Source organism: Durotheca rogersii (assembly GCF_024521655.1).
Source record: "Durotheca rogersii strain YMJ 92031201 chromosome Unknown GGS23scaffold_4, whole genome shotgun sequence".
NCBI lineage: Eukaryota > Fungi > Ascomycota > Sordariomycetes > Xylariales > Xylariaceae > Durotheca > Durotheca rogersii.
In genome coordinates, this window is record NW_026251235.1 from 899,320 (window position 1) to 905,417 (window position 6,098).

The following is a 6,098-nucleotide window of genomic DNA, read 5'->3' on the forward strand; positions in this document are numbered from 1 at the left end:
GCGTTGTAGGGTTTGCGCATGCGCGGTGTGCTATACTTAGCAACGGCGGGTAGAGAGTAAGGGTTAGGGGGGTGGTGAGGGGTGGGGAGTTACGGGTTAGCACGGTGAGATGGGGGTTTAGACGGTGAGGGGAGGAGGAGAGAGAAGCCGGGGAGAAGAGGACAGAGAATCAGGAGGATAATAGAGGGCCGGAGGTGGATGGACTTGCTGGCAGCCGAGTGGCCAGCTAGCCTGACAGGCTCAGCTAGTCTAGTCTCGTCTTGTCTAGGGCCATGTAGCTGGTAATACGCGCATGCGTACACACAGGTACATACATGCGTATGTGTGCGTGCAAGCAGGTGTAGGTGGATGGGATGGGCGCGAAGAGGTATGGATGGGTATAGGTTCGCGGATGCGGCGGCGGTGGTGGTGGATGCTCGACATCGATGTCGACACGGATACACAAAGCTACGGATATGGATGGGATGGGACGGGACGGGAGGGCTTGGGGTGGGGTACGTAGGTTAGGTACGTGGATGGGCACCGGTTCTGCGAAATATCCCCCAAGCGCTTTGCCCCGTGCTTGGGAGAAAGACGGAGGTGCGTAGTATCGCTACGTTATTTTCTTTGATTTTCCTGGCGGGGTTTTTTTCTTTCTTTTTTGCCTCCTGACCTGGATTCTGATTTGTTTATTTTCATTTTCGTGGAGGTGATTATTTTCTATGCTTCTCCGATTGTGCCGGCGACGCTTAAATGTTTTTAAAAATAAATCTTCGCTCCGGGACGATCCCCCTCCCGTCCCCGCTTTAGGGAAAGAAGAAGAAGGAAAGAATGTCGGTTATTCCAAATCCTTCGGCGCCTACGCGGAGGAGAGGGGGGGTAAGATTCGATAGAATAATGCACGTCAGAAACGCCTATATGCGTGCACTACGTCCATCCTCACATAACCCACGCGCTAGAGAGGCAAGCAGAAGGAGGAGGTGGAGGTGGCGGAGGAGAAAATGGGCAAAACAAAGGAAGGGGGGTAATGAAAAAAGAGAGGGAGAAAGAAAGAAAGAGCGCAGAGAGAGAGAGAGAGAGAGAGAGAGAGAGAGAAGAGAGGAGCCTGGAGTTCGAGAGGATCGGCGCGAGTGTGAGCTGACAGGCGGTGGTTATCAAATACGACGGTACCTGCACATGTGGTGGACGGGGAGGATCAACGCATCGTGAAAGCACGAGTAAGAGAAATGGCGGTACGAGTGCGCCCGGAGGAGAGGGGGGGTGGGAGACAAGAAGAAGAAGAAGAAGCAGATATCCAGTTGCGAGAGAGGAAAGCAGAGGGATAGATGCTACCACGGAGCAATGCCGACGGTGAGCAGACGGCGACACGAAGAGGCGGGATGACGAGGCGGACGTTACATACCCGCCCACCGACCGCCTTGCACAGAGCTAGGTTACCGTAGCGTCTGCCGTCTCTGCTTCTCCTTTTCTATCCCTCGTGTTTGTCGCTCTACTCGCTTACTCTCGCAGTACCGACTCGGTAGGCATGCGAACCCGGTGGGCTCGAGCCGGCCGCGTTCGCGTCGTCGCCCGCTCGCACGCCATGCACGTAAGGAAGGGTATGCGAGCACGTCAGTCCAAGCGCAGACGTATCTACGCCTTATCTCACGGCCGGCCAGATCCCGGCGTGCAACCTTGCCGTAAGGCCGGGGCGGTAAGAAAGTAACACAAGGACAAGAGAGGAGAGGACGCGGTAACTGCTAAAAATACAGAGCCGGGTCGAGGACGGGGGGGACGGAGAGGAGAGTGAGAGAGATACAGAGATAGAGAAGGGGGAGCCGGGGTGGGATGGCGAGGAGCCCAAACGGGGATCGACAAACTTGTCTCGTCTCGTTTTCGAAAAACGTACATACGAATGTTGGCATCTAGGCAGACATGGATGAAGGTATACCAACCAGGTGTACACAGCACGCAGCATCGCTTTGCATACCCATCGCGAGGAGCGACAGAGCGAAAGGAAAGGAAAGGAAGAAAAAAAAAAGGCGTGGGGGCCGTCCGTCCCGTCCGTCCTACAAGCGCCCGCAAATGTCGGGGCCAAAGAAGCATCTTCTTCTGGAAGCAGGCTGGGCTGTGTTCGCGACGCGGAGGCACGGTAACATTCCAGGCGGTAACTTTGGGGACCTGGGCAGCTTAGGTAGCATAGGATGGAAGCCTGTCGTTGACAGAGTGGAAAAGGAGATGAGGTGAGAGAGAGACGGAGAGGATAGACGGAGAGGGAGAGGATAGACGGAGAGGACACACAGTGGGAGGGGGGGAAAAGAGAGGGGAGCCTGGGGCGGCAGGCACTGCACGAGGCAGAGAAGGCAAGCAATGCTCGGCTCCGGAGTCCCGGTCCCGACATCTCTCTCTCACTCTCTCATCCTCTCACACACATGCATCGCTCATTTCTCTGACTATCTCTAACTACCTACCTAACGTAGGACACGAGGAACACGAGAGAGGAAGAGCGGCTTTGCTGTCGCGTCTGAGTTTTTTTTTTCTCGCTACGGTATTCTGCAGAGAGGCTGTTTATTGCCAATATTGCAACATCGATCCGGTCCAATCCGGTTCCACTCGTGACCTCCGTCCTAGTATTTTTTCTCCCCGTCTCTCTCACTTCTGCTTTTCTGTAACGCGCCCGATTGGATGCCCCTCGCGTGCTCCTTATCTGCGAGAGGAAACATAGGGTAGGTTGTATCTAGTCTAATGTCAGGTGAGAAAAAGGCTCGGCCGCTCCGGTCCCCTTTTTTTTCTTACGGTCCCGTGATCGGCGGTACAATCGAGAGGGGAGGCAGAGGCAAGGAAGCGAGGGTCACGCCCTGGCTCCGCCCCCCCTTCTTCTCCTCCTTCTCCTCCTCCCCCGTATCGCGTTCGGTAGGGATGCCGATACCGTACCCTGAGCCGCGTCGCCGGTACGAGCGGATGGAGGCGAGGCCTGGCCAGAGGGGCAGGACGTGAGGCAGACGGGAGCCGAAGTGTCTCCCGTAACATCCATTGTCTCGTCGAACCACAATCTGTCTTATTGCACACCGCCCACATCGTACCAAGAGACCTGGTAATGCCACGCCCAGCCGCCTGGGTAGGAACCATGTTCCTAGGACGCACCTGCGGTCTGCAGGAGCTGAAGAAGAACGAGAAGTGAAAAACCCCGGCGGTAGGTCGCCTGCCCTGCCGAGAGGGCCGGGATGGTATTATTCATCCGTCCGCCTAGCATCTCATAAGCCATCGCTTGGGCAAGGGAAGCAGATCAAAAACAGGGAAGCCTAGAGAGGGTCGGCCGAGAGGACGGCCTAATTGGCCCAGGTCGTGCGGACTCTGGCACGCAAAGGGCACCAAAGGATCAATTAGTCTGCTGCAGGAGAGAGAGAGAGCAACATCGTGGGATTCCTTCTGGGCGTCGCCGTATTACGTAGGCGTCATACCGGAGACGCCAAGCACGGGGTTGTCTTGTCCGGGACCGTTTGGCCTGTTGCTTCTCTTCTCGCTCTTCGCTCTGTCTCTCTCTGCCTTCTTCTTTGGTCTTAATTCCCGTAGGTAATCGTCTGCTGCTGCTGCTGCTGCTGCTGCAACCACCGACCTCTTCCTGGCCCGACGGGGAATCCTACCTACCTCCCATGCGAACTGTGCAGGTTACTGCGTGGGTAGTACTGGTAAGATCTAATAATGTCGACGATAGGACTCGGGCACAATACTGGGCTAATTAACCACATTCCGCTCTGTCGGGTTTTCGGTCAACTTCCGCTCGCCCCAGACTTTCCAACCTCTATGCGTAGGCAACAGCCGAGTTGCTTTCTTTCTTTTTTTCCTTCTCGCTCTCTCTCTCTCTCGCCGAGCTCTCGATGTCGGCGATGCAACCAAAACACACCTGCAGTGCAGTGGCTGCTGCTGCGTTCCTCTGCCTATTTGGGCGCGGTGGACAGGGGATGGGCTGACGAGGGGGTAAATTAGGGCCCCTCGGCGGTTTTATTCGGGCAAATTGCTGGCACTGTTACGTATTGGCGAGCAATTAGCCCACATTAATGTGGATCCTGGCACGTCTCAGCGGGCTAATTGGCCGGAAGAGGCAGCGAGGTGAGGAGGATGGATGGCTTGGCGGAGTGTCTATTAATAGCTATTTTTAGCGTTTCGGCTATTGTGCATGGGGCAGGTGGGGCGTGGGAGAGCGACAGGAAACGTCGCACAAGCCCAGTCCGGGTCCAGGGGCGGGGCCATGCCATGCCAACAGAACATCCTCGTCGCCGTCCCTCCGAGGGAGAGGGTGAGATGCCCACCATGCATGGAGGATGGGTGGCATGTAGGTATACAACACAGGTATTGCTTGCAGCACGAGGCCAGATAGCCCAATGGCAGCTCCCGCAGACCAGACTCGAATGCTTGCAAGCTCGGTCCCCTGAGCCGGCGCTTAATAGCGTAGCTCTAGATAGATAGATAGATAGAGAGACGTGCTGCGCAGTCGTTCCATCGGTTCCGAATGGCGAGGCCTGCGCCGCCGGGCGTGGGTGATCCCACCACCTGTCGACTGTTTTTATCCGATTTGGCATACCGCCGATCTACCGATTCGCATCTCGACGTCCCAATTCCTCTCGAATTGGCATATCTGTGTGCGACGGCCTGGTGCCCACACACACGCACATGAGCACACGAACACACGCATACCTACATGACGGGGGACGGTTGGTTATCCTATCCGGGGGACAATTATTTTAGCTCCTCCGGCCTGGCGCGACTGGCGCGATACGTCATGCTGCCGGTTGGCGTGAGGCTGGTATGGGGCGCTCGCCGGTAACGAGGCACCGGCCCGTGCCCCAATTGTCGTACCAATCTTGGGCTTGACGTAGGTACCGTGTGGAGTGCACACGCGAATGAAAGTAGAAAAACACTAGCAAGAGAGCTGGGTGACAATGGCGATGGGAAGCCGACTCTGCCTGTCTCGACATAGGTACCGGCGTACGACGGGCCATCCCTACGCAGGGTCTGTGTAGACGTGCATACGATCAACACCGCGGGGGACTAGATGCCGGGGTTGGGAATCGAGCCTGACCACGACGCAATTGAATGTAGGTAGATTGTTTCTTTGTTCTCTGCGCTCCAGCGGAAACCGGAAACAAGCGACCCAGAACCAAGACCAGTCAAGTTGTCGGCAGGAACTCCAAACTGCCACGCAGCAGAAACGCGGCAAGTTCGGTGTCACAGGTAGAGAGAGGAAACCCGAAATTGTCTGCTCGACGGCAGTGGGAGGAGATCGTTCTGGGGCCTTCCCCAGATCCGACGGTTGCTGATCTCCGCCACGGTGCAGGGCATGGCAGGGAAAATCTCCATACTTACCTGTCCATCTTCCCAACCTGCGGATATTATCCAGATGAGGAGAAGGGGGAAAATGAGCTGGTATGCAATCTACGTGGGCATTTCGATAGATTAAAGGGAGCCGAGGCTACCACCTCATACACGCGGTACATGGCATTAGACCGCGCCAGACAGCGGGACAAATGCTGTCTACAGGCTTTTAGGCGCGGCGCGCTCTTCCTTTTGCCGGATCCTCTCCCTCAAGCGACTTAAGCGGGCGGCAAAGCTCGCTCGAGGTGCTCGACGTGCCGGAGGTTGTCGAGGCGAGGGTGGTATCAAGCAGAACAACACATGGCGTTGACGCGCGCTCGGTACGACTCGAGATGTGCGAGAAGGGGTTTTTGGCAGCAGTTGGCGTTTCTAGCGGGTTGCGTCTGAGAAGTCGAATTAGCAGCAGCTGTACCTAGTAAATTGGTGTTAATTTACGACCTTGCTATTGTGGCGCATACAGCATATGAGTACCTATCATTTCATAACCTCCGCACCTCTCAACCCCACCAGACGCGAGGTACCTCCCTAGCCAGCGCCTAAGAGCCTGAGAGCCACGGGAGACAAGTCAAGTACCTTACGTACCTGGTATAGGGATGCATGTCGTAATAGCATCTGTTAGGGGGGAGATACTGCCCGCTGTGTAGGAGGCGCTGCACCTAGGTATGTCTGTAGGTAGGTAGTTTGGGGGCCGCGTTTCGGATCGGGGACAAGGGGTCGAAGGGGGGTTTACTTACCTACCCACCTCTCCTAATGTAAGGTAGGTAGTG